This window comes from Sinohyriopsis cumingii, chromosome 6 (genome assembly GCF_028554795.1).
Source record: "Sinohyriopsis cumingii isolate HCF-2022 chromosome 6, ASM2855479v2, whole genome shotgun sequence".
In the NCBI taxonomy this organism is placed as follows: domain Eukaryota; kingdom Metazoa; phylum Mollusca; class Bivalvia; order Unionida; family Unionidae; genus Sinohyriopsis; species Sinohyriopsis cumingii.
The window spans coordinates 166,709,828-166,725,971 of NC_142966.1; positions in this window are offsets into that span (position 1 = coordinate 166,709,828).

The following is a 16,144-nucleotide window of genomic DNA, read 5'->3' on the forward strand; positions in this document are numbered from 1 at the left end:
ATCAAAAACCAAAAAGAGATTGGATCACCATACACATACCCAGAGTTACTTATGGACTCTAATAAAAATAAACAATCAGCATATCAAAATATAAATCAATTCATAGATTCAGCAGGACCTAGGAAAAAATATAATTACTATCCCCACAAAACCAAAAGACCCAGTAACTAGCTAAATAAATTTAGAAGCCACCACATAAAAACACATAACATATCATTCAATGTTATAGAAGTATTAATAAATAATTCACTTACGAAACACATATAAAAAACTAAGGAAACCGCAAAATCGGATGTCCTAGATGTCCTTAACGAACCGAGTTATCAGCTAGGATTCCGGTCCTAGATGTCCTTAACGAACCGTGTAATCGGCTAGGACTCCGGTCTCTTGCTAAATAAAGTATAAATAACATTTAATCTCTAAAACATTAATTAACAAATAACTTAAAGAGGTAATATCTAAAAACTTATAAATAGCATAACGTAGGAAACACATACTAAACACCTCGACTAGTAATACCATAATAACCTTGAATATCTCTCTTCATACATGATAATTACTAAGAACCTCTATAAACAGCATAGAACATCCCCCTCCTTTTAGAACGTTTTGAAGAAAGAAAAAAGAAACCAGCGATGTAAAGCAAGCAGGACCGTTCCCGAACTCTCCTTCCCACTAATGGCAGCCAACCATTCAACTGTAAGGGACCTTTATGGACCCACAGATTGAGGCCAAACTATTAGGGTTCCTTGAATCCATAAAAGCCTGGGGGATGTGGCACCATCCCCTTTCCCAGGAATTACTATCAGGCTGCGGTGCAGTCAGAAAAAAGTGGCACATGCACAATTGTGTGCACGCCACTATACTTTAACTCAACAACAACACCATGCTCTTTGACTTCTCTCTATCCCTCAAATTAAACTATTCTAGCATTCCGACTCTAACGAGTGTAGGGTGTTTTCTATCGCGTCCACGCTTGAACCATGTACTAGCGGGGTAGTCTCCAGTCCATCGTTGACTCAACATTCTATAAAGATGTGCTCAAGATTAACCAAGCGGAACGAAGCTTACTTGAATTTTCATCGTGTCATACAAAGCCTGATACCGAAGTTTGAGGAGATAGAGAATGTCAGAATGTTGAAAGTCACTGAAGACCTGATAGAAGAGCTCTTCAGAGAGGAAATAAACTAGGAGAAAGAAGAATGTACAGACTTCAGAAGCAGTAGAGTGAACAGAGAAAGTAGCAGCAGGAACAACAGCAGCAGGAACCTGACAGAGGTTTTGTCGACTGCCGTGTCGACACCAAAGTGTTATCCTTCTGTTTCCGAAGAAGCAGACTCTATCCCGTGGGAAAGCCTGCCGCCAGACGAGGCCGCAATCCTAGATCATAAAAGATTGCCATAGCTCCTCGTTCACAAAAAGGCTACCCAATACTCTAGAAAAGAGATTATAATTCAATTGCCAATGTATGTTAGTCAGTTAGAAGAAATAGAAGTTCGTCTATAAGAACATTGTTTCTTTAACTTTGTTTTGAAGTGCGTCTGTAAGCACTTCATTTTCAGTAATCAACGTTTGATAGTAAAAGCGTGAGTGTTCTTTTTAAGTCCGCGTATTTTTTGTGATAATATGGGCTATGTAATTTCTGGTGTCAGGGATGTTTTCCTTCATGTCCGTGCTTGACCTATATATAAGGAACGCTCGTCAGTTGGCTATCGTTGAATTGTGAAGAACGAAAATGAGAAGCAGAATCTCTAAGTTAATGGAACTCCAGATGCATCTGGAATACGCCAGGCGACTCTTAAATGAGCTGGCTATTAAGGTCATAGCCGAAGAATCTTGAATAGAAGAAGATGAGTAAGAAAAGAAGAAGAAAGAAGAGGTAGGAAAATAAGAAGAATCCTACCTCACCTCATGCTGAGGCAAAGTTGTGAAGTGAAACCTCTGGTGAGGACACCTCCGCAGACAGTAACAGCACCTCAGCAGAGCCAGCCATAGACACAACCTCTTCCACCAGTATAAAGACCAGTGGTTCGCCAGACTGATACAGAAACAAGGAGGCCACAGCATCCACGCGTGTGGCATAGAAGAAGAGAGAGAGACGTATTCAATATCCCTCAAAGTGAAGACTGGGATAGTGAAGCCAGTCATCCTCCCCCAGCACTCCCAAAAACACAAATCAGTTGGGAACGGGATTGGAGTCGGAGATGTGTCTGTGGTGCAAGACTGGGAAGATGCAACCATTATCCAGATGCATTTGGAGTTTTAAAAAAAGGCCCTTTTCAGGGCTAACCAAAGCTATAGAAAAGAGACATTATTCAATTTGCCAATTTGTGTGATTGTGGAGTAGTGTGAATATAAACACTCACTCTTTTACTAATATGATTGTGTGTGTATGTGTGTGTGTGTGTGTGTGTGTGTGTGTGGGTGTTTGTATGAGCTCACGTACGTTTATGTGGATAGTAGATTATTGGGGTTTGTAAGCAATCACGCAAGTCTGTTTGAATAGTAGTGTGAATATAAACACTCACTCTTTTAATACTATGATTGTTTGTTTGTGTGTGTGTGTTTGCTTGTTTGCATGAACCCACGTATGTTTATGTGGATAGTAGATTTTTGAGGTTTGTATGTGCCCAAGTACGTTTTTGTGAATAGCAGAGTGTGTGGTTTTTACCTTCCCTTCTGTGTGGATGGTAAAACTGGGTTGGTTTGCTTCTTCGCGTATGTGGATATTATATTTTGGTTAGTTTTTTGTCTCCTCACCTCTGTGTCGATAGTAGACTAGTGGTTAGTTTTTTGCTTCTTCGCGTGTGTGGATAATATATTTGTGGTTGATTCATCGCTTGAGTGGATAGTAAATTTGTGGTTTGGCTTTTGCGTCTTTGCGTGTGTGGATAGTATATTTGTGATTGATTTTTGCTTCTTCGCGTGTGTGCATAGTATAATTGTCGCAGAATAGAAACCGAGTGGGTTTTGGACCAAATGAATAATACAAACACAATGTATGAAAGATGGAAATTTATGAAATGAATTAATAAAGAAAAATATAGGGTGTATAAATGCAACTATTCTCTTAAAATAAAGGGTTTTCTAACATCTGGCAATTTTAACACAGGTGCACTGACTAGTTTCTCTTTTTCAGCGCGCAAAAAGCTCTATCTTGTGGCGGTCCCCAATCTACTACGTCGTCGTCGATGACTGCCGTACAAACGACATTTAAGATTCCTTTTCCTACTTTGTCACTCTGTCTCTTGATGTACAACTTAAGCATGTTAGCATGGAATGTCTTTAAATTACCGTCTGTGTCAATTGTATAGTCCATGTCACCCTTGACCTCTTTAAGTTCGTAGGGACCTTTCCACTGGACTAGTAACTTATTTGTGCTAGTAGGAAGAAGTAATATAACCTGATCTCCTACAAGAAATTTCCTATGTACTTTCTAGTTTAACTCTCAGATCTAACACGTTCTGGTAGGTAGTTTTTATTTTCTCGTTCGAGACGTCACCTGTCCATAGTTCGCCTAGTATCCGCATCGGGCCTCCAACTGTTCTTCCGTACAGCAATTCGAAGGGTGAAAACCTTTAACGTTCTTGCGGTACTTCACGGTACGCAAACACAACCGCGTTCAAATAGCGGTCCCAGTCTTACGGACGTTCCGTGCACATTTTTCGTAGCATATGTTTTAGGGTAGCATAATATTTTTCTACCAGTCCATTGCACATCGGATCGTATGGGGTAGTGTTTAGCTGTTTGATGGACAACAGCCTACTTATTTCACCCATGAGGTCAGAGGTGAATTGGGACCACAATCGGTAAGGATTTCTTCTGGCACCCCTACCCTAATGAAGATGTGAACCAAAGCTTCGGCCACCCGTTCCGTTTCAATAGTTGGTAACGCTACAGCTTCGGGATATTTGGTTGCGTAATCCACAAGAGTGTGTAATCCACAAGAGTAAGAATATACTGGTTCTTCCTTTCGATAACTGGTTGTATTGGGCCTACAATATCCACCGCCACTCTTTTAGACGGTGTATCAATTAATGGCATCTGTCCTAAGGGCACCCTTGTGACGCTTCCCTTACATACGGCTTTCTGGCATATGTGGCAAGACCTACATAACAGTGTGACATCGACATTAACACCAGGCCAGTAGAATTCAGCGACTACTCTGCAGGTGGTCTTCACCTTACCTAGGTGTCTTGTCATGTAGACTCATGGGCCACTTGCCAATACCTCTTATCCTCCGGAGTGATAAACTCCCTATGAATTAGCCCGTTCATCCAAACGAATCTCTAGGTGATCCCACCTTAGCAGTGTTTAATTGCGCCAGACGCGATTTTCTGAATAATAGTTTTGATGGATTCGTCACGATCTTATTCTCGTGTGAATTCGTCACGCGAAATTCTTGAGATCGATTCAGGGACTATTAATTTCTGAAACGCGTTTTTCTCTCGTCGGGTTTGCGCTCGCGTTTCGACTGCGTTTCACTTTCTTTTAGGACATTTTGCTTGAACATGACCCCATTTCTTACACAAGCCAAAGGTATTCTGAAATCTGCCATGGTTGGAAGACGGGAACCGTTAACATTACCGATCGTCAGATCGTAAATAGGGTTTTCCATACAAAAGGTATCTACAATTCCCGTTAGGAAATGTGTTTGTACCGTGATCCTTGCTACCGGAATGCGACCGATCTTTTGATCGAGTAGCAGACATGGGGACCCAAACCCGAGCATTTGGTTATCCTGCACGAGACTACGTTTGATCACTACACCCGTGCAACCAGTGTCACGTAATGCTACGACTTCTCTGACTGTTCACGAAACCAATCGCGGTTGATACTCGCGCTTCTGGGAAAAGACACGTGCCAAGTGTATGAATACCTGATTCTACCTGAACAAGATTATCAGATATACCTTTACTCTGTATAGCCACGGCTACCTTATGTACAAGTCCCTTTCTTTTAGGACATTTTGCTTGAACATGACCCCATTTCTTACACAAGTAACATTGTATACCTGTATCCCTAACTGACATACTTCGCTCAGCTGATTTCACATGCTCCCTAGGCATCGGTCTCGTTGACTGGTTTCCAGACTTAAAATCTTTTGAAACCACGTTCTTGGTTCCCCCATGAGCCTCGGCAAAGAAAACGGACTGCTTAGCCATATCCTGTACGTTTGAGAAGACTTTCTAATCCAGAAACTGACTTAGTTCCCGCCCAACTGTGTTCAACAATTGATCTCCGAGCGAGAAATCAGACAACCCTTCAAACGTTTTCACCACTTTGCCGCATTCAATCCACCGCTGAAAATAGTTCGCTATTCCAACGATGAACTGATCAAAGGTTTCTCCCTTCTCGGGCTTGCTATACCTGAACATTTTATGGAAACCCTGTTCAGTGAGCTCGTACCTTTTAAGAAGTGCTTCCTTCAGAACGTCGTATCTGAACACATCGTCTCTAGGAAGTCGCGAGTACACATCCAGCGCTATAATTTTTATAAAGCACTGAGATCTAGTGCCAAGTCATTTCGACTCCACTTGTGGTTCTCGGCATGCCGCTCAAACCGATGAAGATAACTATCCATGTTATCTTTTTCATCATCAAAGGGGTTAATTTGGGACCCTTTAATTTACTAGGACTTGAATCGTGTTCTCCATTTCTAGCTGTTGCTAACTCTACCTTACGTTCATGATCTCGTTGCCTTAATCTTTCTGTCTCCAAAGCGCCTAACCTTGCTTGTTTTTCTAACTCTATCTTCTCCCTCTCAGCTCCCCTTTCCTATTCTATCCTTTCCTTTTTGGCCTGCTTTTCTAGTTCTATCTTTTCCTTCTCTAATTATATGATTTCTAATCTTGTCCGCTTTTCTAGCTCTACCCGCCTTTCCTTCGTTTCCCTTTCTTCCCTTTCTAATTCCCTTTTTTCATCCCTCTCCTTTAACCTTTGGTCCCTCTCCCGGACTTGTTCTTCCTGAATAAATTTCCTAAACTTTCTCCCTCATAACCAAGTTCTTTGCCTAAGGCGACCAAGTCCTTAAGGGATGACATGACTAATAGTAATATAGCAAATATAATTCTACAGAACAGACTAACTTTATATTCCTGATAAAGGCAACCAGAACAATGCTTTGAATGTGTTTATACTAGACCCAAAGACCTAGAACAACTAAGCGAAATAAACACCTACTTAAAAATTATCTTGTCAAGAAGGTCACACTCAAATATAAACAATAAGTGTAGACTTTCACAAACAAGATGATGACGATTCACTGAATCCAAAGATCCCACTTCTGACATCATTGTCTCAGAATAGAAAACCGAGTGGGTTTTGGACCAAATGAATAATACAAACACAATGTGTGAAAGATGGAAATTTATGAAATGAATTAATAAAGAAAAATATATGGTGTATAAATACAATGATTCTCTCACGCTCTCGTCATACGATTGACCCAATCACTCTACACAAACATTCACACATTGAAAATAAACAAAATAAATATGAATTCAGTATTAAATGCAGATTCAAGAAACCTCATGGACTGCAGATACGTTTTAAATAATATGCACTATGAGAGAGATTCAAATAATCTCACGTATGGTACTACGAATAGGATTCAAATAATGTCAAGGTATTCAAATGTGTTTCAAATAATATTATGCACTGTGAGAGAGATTCATATAATCTCAAGGAATACAGCTAATAAGATTCAAATAATCTTTTGTAAATAAAAATGTACCCAATTGAAACAACAATTGGAACACACATATGCTTCTTGACCCTTGTACAGTCAGTCGTACGATTCATGAACTGATGAACCCACAGTTTCACCTAGTCCATGGGTTGGCCCACACTTTTATCGGCCGTTCACACCCTTCACAGATCCACCACATGTACAGTCATACGTATCCACACGTGCAGACAGCATACATCACCCTTGAATTAGCTACGTCTACGTCCGTGGCTCCACCACGTGTACAGACATACGTACATACATATCGACAGCACGCAGCCCTAAATACTCTGGAAACTCCATACAGCTCTAAACAGTTTCAGACAGTCTAGTCAGCTATAATAAAACCAGACTGGTTATAATAATGGGTTCTGAAAAATCTCTAGATATATGCTAATACATTCAACTCTAATAGCAACTTGTAATTCAAAGTTCACAACGTTTCAAATATGCGTTGTACAAAATGCCTCATTATACGATATGACATTCCAAACTGAATAAGTTTCGCATATCAAATGAAATATACATTTAGCACTTACCCCTATGGCTGGAGAACAATGGAGAGCGTACACTCCTTGACGAGATCCAAAACGAACAGTGTGTCGGTTAGAAATTGATCTTCGTTAAATCCGTTGGAGTGTGAGTAATAGTCAGGGTAAAATATCCGTGCATATCACGCTTTTAATGTCCCTCGTGGCAAGTAATTTTCGGTGGGGTACATGTTAGTAATAGTCAAACAGTTCTGAGGCAAGTTGGTTTTTGTGGCCTAATTCTGTGATATAATTGTGTTTTGTTTTGCTACTTCCCTTGTGTGGATAATAGATAATTTGAGAAGTGAATGTAAGGGCGGTTTTCCTTTACGTCCGTGTTTGACATATAAAATACTCAAACGTTCGTCGTTCGCGCCATTCTACAGAATAATAAATAAAAAGAAGATAGTAGAAGTGTCAGCTTTGTTTAATGCTTTGAAGGAGAGTTGCTATAGGATGATAGATACTGAATATGTAGTTGAAAGAATTCAAAGAGAATGGAGGTTACGAAACAGCCTGGACTTTGCTAACAACCTGAAAGTAGCCAGGAAGAAAATCGAAGGGATGATAGAAGAAGATTTAAAGCAGTTGAGAGGTGTTATCCATCATGAATATGTAAGAGTGGGTACGTTGAAACAGGCTCTTGAAAACGTTTTCAAAGTCAGGTGTCTTTTGAAAGATATAGTGTATTGGTCAGAGTGGCAATTTGTCAAAAGTGGTCTGGACCAACTAAAAAAGGCTGAAGAACTGATGAGAAAGGTGATGGAAGTAGAAGTAAAGAAAATAAAAGAAAAATGGACTAAAGAGAGAAAGGAAAAAGAGAACATAAAGAAAAAAGAGGACTTTGAGAGACCCAACTATCCAGCTTGTCTCTATATTGTCCCAGGGCGTCTTGTAATGCTAATTCCCACTGCCGCTATAAATCTTGTTGCGATATCGTACCAGGGTGGTCTTGTAACGCTAATTCCCATTGTCGCTATATCGTCCCACTTCATTACGTATAAGCTACTTCATGTACATAACTTTACTGTGTCCAGAACCCATGCTTACTATCTTTTGGAAACCTTGTGGAGGGAAAGGTTAAAATTATTCTACGAGTTTTAAAAAGTTCATTTGAAACGATCAATAATGCAAGACTTAACTGTATCGAACTCTCAAAATAAATGAAGGGTTTCGAAAACTGTCTTGATCAGACCAGGATGGCTGCCGTGGCATTCTTTGAGTAAAATGCTTTACTTGCATTTTCTCGACACAATATAGTTTTCCATGTGTTGATATCCTGTTAATACCAACACATTTGTTAACATGAAGAAAAATAATGCGTTATTAAATAAAGCCGTAATATAGTTTAGTTAAATGATTTTAAATTACATTCCAATGTCTCGGACATGACACCGTTGCCTTGAAAGCCGTAATTATGTTAGTTGTGGTTCAATTAGTTATTAGTAGACATCATTCGTGTGCTATTATTGAATCATTGAACATTACTATGCCTTCAGTATTATTTCTTCTTACATAATCGATAAATACTTCCCAACTTTAAGACCCATTCTCTTTTGACAGATGATCGATATGTACGTTCTCAAAATATCACATGTGCTAAAAATAACACATTAAATTATATTATAGTAGCTCGTTTGACCGATTTTGGTATTATATAATTAATATTTCATATTTCAGACAAAGACAAGTATTAGCTCGATATAAAGACTGAGATTAAAGCTACCACGGAAAGGTAATTGCGTTTGTAATCTGATTTGCATCACTAAATTACTTTTAAACTAAGCCAATGACTAATCAGTATCCATCCATTTCGAGTCCAGTCTTATGTAAAAATTGTAGTCATATTTTGTACACATATTTAAATTGATCAATATATATTATGTCAGATACACAAAATCATCTAATAAATAAAGATATGGACGGAGGAATAAATGTCAAGATATCATAAAGAGATGAAAGTGTACACATACAGTTGATAAATTCCATGCCACCAACACCTCCAATTTCTACACAGTTATGACAAATATCAATGGACCAAAATTGGGGCCAACTAATTTATATAAAAAAATTCTCTTGACCCCATAGATTGAATGATTCGGGTTATGTTTCACTCTCAGCCGAATGCACAAATAATTATTTTAACGGGATGAAAATAATCCGGCCTGAGGCTAATTAAGTAAGGAGCAATACGATTGTGACTCATCTCCTAAATAATACCACGTGATGACGTACTGTTTTTGACATTTACACTCGCTGGAATTAGAAACATCAATCAACGAGTATTTGGTGGCAAAGTTGTACAAATAACCAGAGTAGCACTGCTGGAAAAAGGTTAACAAGCCTCATCCCACTTCAAAAGGGATTCATTCCTATTCCTTGCATGGTCTACTTTAGTCTTGACGTAAAGTTGACAATGATGCCAAACATTTAAAGCCATAGCACTTCTAATTTCATCCTCAAAATAAGACTACACTCATTTCACACGTCATTTTCATTTTACTACTATAGCTGATGGTGGGTTCTCTCATTCTCTGTTTCCTGGATGCAGTTCAATCATGCAAATTTGTTTCACTGTCCATGCATTAATAATTTTGCCCAGTTTGTTTGAAGGTCATGAAATGTAGTTTTTTTAAATTAAGTTCGAAACTTCCATGAGGTGTAAAAGGGGAAAATATAATTTTTCAAAAGACACAGTCTTCCAAATACACATTTCGAAAATTTATTCACATGATTTTATGTTTTGTTAAAATTCCTTCCTTTGTGTAATATTTCCGATAAGATTTTCCTATTTGGTATAAAATGTATTGACAATAATAATATATTCGATATTGCTGCTTTTTAAGGATAAAAACAAGAGCTTTGCTTCGTACGTGCGTCTATAATATGGTACGTTTCAAATTTGAAACTGAGGTTTATAATTATAATTTTGATGCGTACAATATGGTATCACGGTACCAATTGTTTTTCCATATACCTCAATGCTAATGTTTTGTGAAATAAATATACTTTCTGTCCTACTTGGGCATGCATGTCACACACTGTCATATAGAAAAATGCTTGGTTGTCAATTTGACAATGACATAACGAGATAGTCCATTGCATTTAAGAGAGATAACTCTACTGGAACTAGACAAGGGTAAGAGTTATCTAGTCACAACAAGCACATTTTCAGCCATGTGTACCATATCTTAAAAAAATCATAAAAAATACAAAATATGATCTAGATAGAAATTAACACAAACTCACATGTTGCCAAGAGGCTCAACATTTTTTTTAGGCCAAACAGAAAGTACAACTCTTACATAATGCACCAATCACAGCTAGTGTTGTTCTTTAATTCTGAATACGATGTTCCATACACCTTAAGCTCCACCCACCTGGCTTTGCGCAATTGGTACCGTTATACCATATGGGCAAGTGCTTTATAATACAGAGCCATCTACAAACATGTTTGAACATTTAGATATGTACACGTAAATGTCGAGTGATATTATAACTACGATAGAGGTTGCTTTACCAGTGACATTCATACAGGCATTATTTACATTTTCAAAAGAGAGACTATATTCATTCGGTAACTTATTCGATGTGTCACGTTAGACTTAAAAAGCATTTATCCTTGTGTGATTGCTCATTGCAAAGAAGTCCCAGCCATGAAAGTGTCAACGATAATTATGGTGTAATACCATATAAGCTGAATCGAGGAACTAATAAAAAGAGGCAATGCTTCCACTATAGCTAACTAACCCTGATAGAACTCTACATTCTCCCCTCCACCCCCCGACCACAGCTAGAGAGTGCGCACAATTACATGTTGTTTCCCGTTTCTCACTTATTTGGAACTATTAAATCTTTGACATAAAAATATTAAATTTCGATTGTTACCAAAACTACCTGTGGGAGTCGATGGTCGTACCTAACGATTCCTAGCAAACATGTGGTTGTTACACAGCCAAAGCTGATTCCAATAAAGACGAGGGGCCCCGAGTGGCCGAGTGGTCTAAAGCGCTATCCGTCACGGATCACTGCCATCTCACCTCTGTCTGCGTGGGTTCGAGTCCAAGGCTCGGCAAATGTGGATATGTGAGAAAGCTTGCCGGTAGCTTCTCGTGGGTCGGTGGTTCTTTCCAGGGTTTTCCCGGTTCTTCCTCCACCATTAATACTGGCCGCCATGTATAGCCTATCTTGTGCTGAAAAATGGCGTTAAACCCTATAACAACAACAACAATAAAGACGAAGTGTGAACAAATAACAATTACTATTACTTCCCTTGAACCAAAGTTATATTTAGCCAAACTCAAAGAGAAACACAGTAATAGTCCATCTGCTAAAGATGATCTAAGAAGCGCAAGTTTATAAATGACATATACACAAAGACATTTATGCCTCTTTCAAGACAGATCAACTATTATACCAACTTACAAGAATTAAGGTACCGTGACAATTTGCTTGCCATTTTAATAAGCTGATAATTTGATAATTTAACGCCATTTTAATGTCTTTTAAAGCAAAGTTTTAAAATTGTTTGCATACAGCCGTTTCCAAACCGCATTACATCTGACTGGGCTCAACCTATCACAGATCAAAAGTTATATATTAGTATTACAATTTGGTATCGGTTAAAAAGAATGTTTAAAATACGGATAAAAAATGAGAGCAGTTAATTGGAGGATATCGAATTCCAAACCGTGCGGTAATGAACTTTAAGTACATTGACACATTTAAAATCGACAGAAACCGAGGACTATGGATGTACTATTTGTCGGGAGATAACGTAACGTAGGTCTTATATTCAAGTTGTGGCTACGTCAGCAATGAAAAGTTTTGTGCTAAGTATTTTAAGTTCATATCATGTAGCATATACGATTGCGCTGTTAGCAGGTGCGGCAACATGTTCCATTTCACCGTTTGGAATAAATATTATTTTGTACTCTCCTAGTACCATCATGTTATTTTATACTCTGAGACATTTTTGTTTTAAGGTTTGATAATACAGAAGTCATATGGAGAAACAGAAAGAAGTCCTAAGACAATCGGCGGCATCGTTTCGTCGAAAGCGGATTGGCCGTGGCAGGTGGCTATATTTGTGCATCAGAGTGATTTCATGAACTCCGTCTTTCTATGTGGAGAAACGCTTATCCAGACTGACGTCATACTGACTGCGGCTCATTGCTTCGCGTCGTCAAGTGTGAAGTATGTATATAAATACAAATCATCTTCGCAATAATGACGATTATTTTCAAAATATGCTTTTCAGAAAATGATATCAAATTCGTTAAATATCATTCTTTGATCAAAGCCAGTATTAACTTTGCGCATAATATATATATATATATATATATATATATATATATATATATATATATATATATATATATATATATATATATATATATATATATATATTTCAAGATTTAAAGTGTTGGTATAAAGCAATTTGATGTACCAATACTATGGTATATCAAATTGTGATCCGCCCATGGCGCAATAATACGACTATATAAACATTCTTTCAACTGCAGGCCAATAGATCAATTATGAATGTATACTCGTTCATTAATCATAAATGACACGTGAAAATAACAATTAAAAGTATTAATAGGCCCTGTTTTCTAAATGAAATTAAAATAGTATATAATATCATCGGAATCCTTTCTTTTTTGCATTCTCCTCTCCCCTCTCGTGCGTAAAGGACAAAATAAACAAAAATCTGGAGTGAGAGAGAAAAACATATTGCGCTGGACGAAAACATCATAACCGAACTTGTGCTAAGCAACCTACAGTAATCTGGTTCGTCGTAACGGTATGTTTACGCTTTCCTTGGGATATATTTACAGTGTTCATAATAACAATACTACATAGCTGCAATAACCAGTCGAAACTATGCTTATCTGTTAAATTTGTCGGTTACTAGGCATATAATATAGCGTATTTAATGCCTTGTTGTTGTTGTTTCTTAAAAACATGGTCGCCCCCGCCCTCTTTTGGATTATCGTAGCTAGATACGGGCGAAAGTCCATGAAAATACGATTGTTGGGGATTTTCGCTTGTATTATACGACGATGTCTCTGGACCTATGAATGAATGTAAAGTTTAGTCAAACCGTCCAAACGAGAGAGAGAGAGAGAGAGAGAGAGAGAGAGAGAGAGAGTGTGTGTGTTTTGTAGTCTTTAGACATGTTAATTAAAGTAGAATAATGACTAAGATGAACTTTCAATATATTAAAATATTTTAATTACTTCTTGTTGGTTGGTCATTTCGCTTAGTCCCTACTCCACGCTAATTTCAAACGCCAGTACGTTAATGCCTGACAGTTCAGGTTCAGTGTAGAAGAAGCTAATCGTGTTTGTAGTGCACTACTTTCTTCACACAAAATAACATATTTCATGTTTAAATCCTGAGTGTGTCTTATATTGATTTAAAAAATGTGAACAAAAATAGAAACTCAGAAAGAAAACAATCAACGTATCAATTTGCATATGTGATTGTGAATAACAAGAAAAATCTTGGAACTATATTTTGTAGCGGACACACTCGCAAGGATGTGAGGGGTTCATTCACTCTGTCAATACAGAGTTGTCCGGAGCATATCGTAGTTCAATTCTAAGTCCAAATATGTGCATTTGTATGAGATATAATTATAATCAATGTATATTATGTACGCTATAACAATGTTATACTACTCGTAGTATACATTTTTCAATAAAAGGAAAGTCGGCAAGCCTCGTTTCCTTTTTAATGACTATACAAATCTATCTATCTATCTATCTATCTATCTATCTATCTATATATATATATATATATATATATATATATATATATATATATATATATATATATATATATATATATAGGTATATATATATATATATATATAATAGCAACAATGATAGTCCGGAATTTCTGATGCTGGCAGCAAGGCATGATCAAAATCTACTTAGTATGATAAAGATGGTTTCGTTATCAATTCATTCTGAACGAATTTAATAAAGTTCTTATAGTTAACTAAAAACAAAGGAAATTGCACATTTCAATCTGTGTTAATCTAATTTCATTTTAAACCATTCTACCAAATTATCCTTTCCATTTGTTTCAGGAAGGAAAAAAGTACAATAGATTGATCACTGTAGTGTAATGAGTTTACTACATATTGATTTGTGTTCTATTATACACAATGTATAATACTGTCTTTCCAATTATGTCAGCATCCAAGTATTTACGTTTTACGTTTGAACTCGTTCGTATTCCTTTTTTGGAGTATTTACTGTGATATTGCTGCCAATGTGAATTAAATTGTAATTACTGTGAAAAACATTGTATCGTTCATGGCTGATGTTCCTGCATGCAAAGTGAGACACTGATATTTGACCTGATGTAATGCGTATTACAACCTATGTGTAATAAAGAATTTGTAGTTAAATTTTACAGACCCGAGCAATTGCTGTTAGTAGCAAGGGAGTATGACGGTACGATAGAAGAGGTCACTGAATAGAGATGGTGCGTTATTAACATCACTTTGGTAAGGTTGTGGTTAGTTTTGTTGTTTTGTAAGTGGCCATATTTCAATACTATTCTTTATTTATTTACTTTGAAAAGGCTACATATATGCAAACAGCTTAATCGCTACATGACGATGAAAGCTACAAATGTTAATGCAGGCAACATGATAATACATGATATGTTTTAAACTATATGTATGTATGTATGTATGTATGTATGTATGTATGTATGTATGTATGCATGCATGCATAGATGTGTGTGTGTGTGTGTGTGTGTGTGTGTGTGTAAATTGATGAGGATTAATTGCTATAATTTGTCTCCTACGCTTGAGTGCACATAGCACCGACCCAGAAGCATAGTTGTTTGGTGTGTATAGTCATGATGGAATATGGACTGGTGCGTGCAGGCAAGGTTATGGGTGCCGTTTACCTGCGAACATCTTTTCGATTCTCCGTAGAGTACGAATTAAAAATTTCTTCAACCTGTACGATAATAATATTTTAGATAATTATATAACTTCATAATGATTTGCAATGATTCTCTATTTTTTTATTCTAGCATAATTGCATACAAATGATTTGAAATGACCCTCATTAGGAATATTAGTCTTGGTACTGGGTAAAAGTTTTAAATGCTACCATTTTACCAGTCAATAAGTTTCTGTACCTTCCGGTTTTGAAGGCATATATAAAAATATTTATATTTATTGATGAGGTTCGATATATTTAGAATATCAAAGACGGCGTGGAACGTTATTCCTAATGCTTTATCACTTTCAAAGTTCATTTGAAGGGATTACTAGGATAGTATACCAAAATGACATTTATTTTATGTTGCCATTTTTATATTTTATAATTGAATGAAAATGTTTTAATAAAATCATCTAAAAGGCTATCAGTGAAAATAAAACTTCTTTCATGAAATTTCTAGATTTATAGTAACATCATCCGCAAAAGAAAGTTAGCTTGGTATCATTTTCATCAAGTTCTATAATTTAATAACAATATCGTTTCTAACAGCGTAATATAAAAGTTATATTGCAAGTATATATTAACAAGGAGACGATGAGCAACCTTGTTTTAATCCGCGTTTTAAGTGGAATTTGTTGACAAATATCCATTGTTTGATACATATTTTGGCATTGGCGTAGAGGAAACGGATCCAGTTTACGAGATTCGGGCCAAAATTTAGAATATCTAGAGTTTCCTACGGAAAAGATCAATCTTGAATATCGGAAGAATCTTTAAAGACAAAGAAAGGCAGACCCATGGAATCTGAATTTTCTGCATGTTCAAAAGTATCCACTAAAAGCCCAAAATCTTTTGACCTATATCTGTGTTTGCTTTTTTTATCTGTATAAAAAGAGTTTGAATTTTGCGAA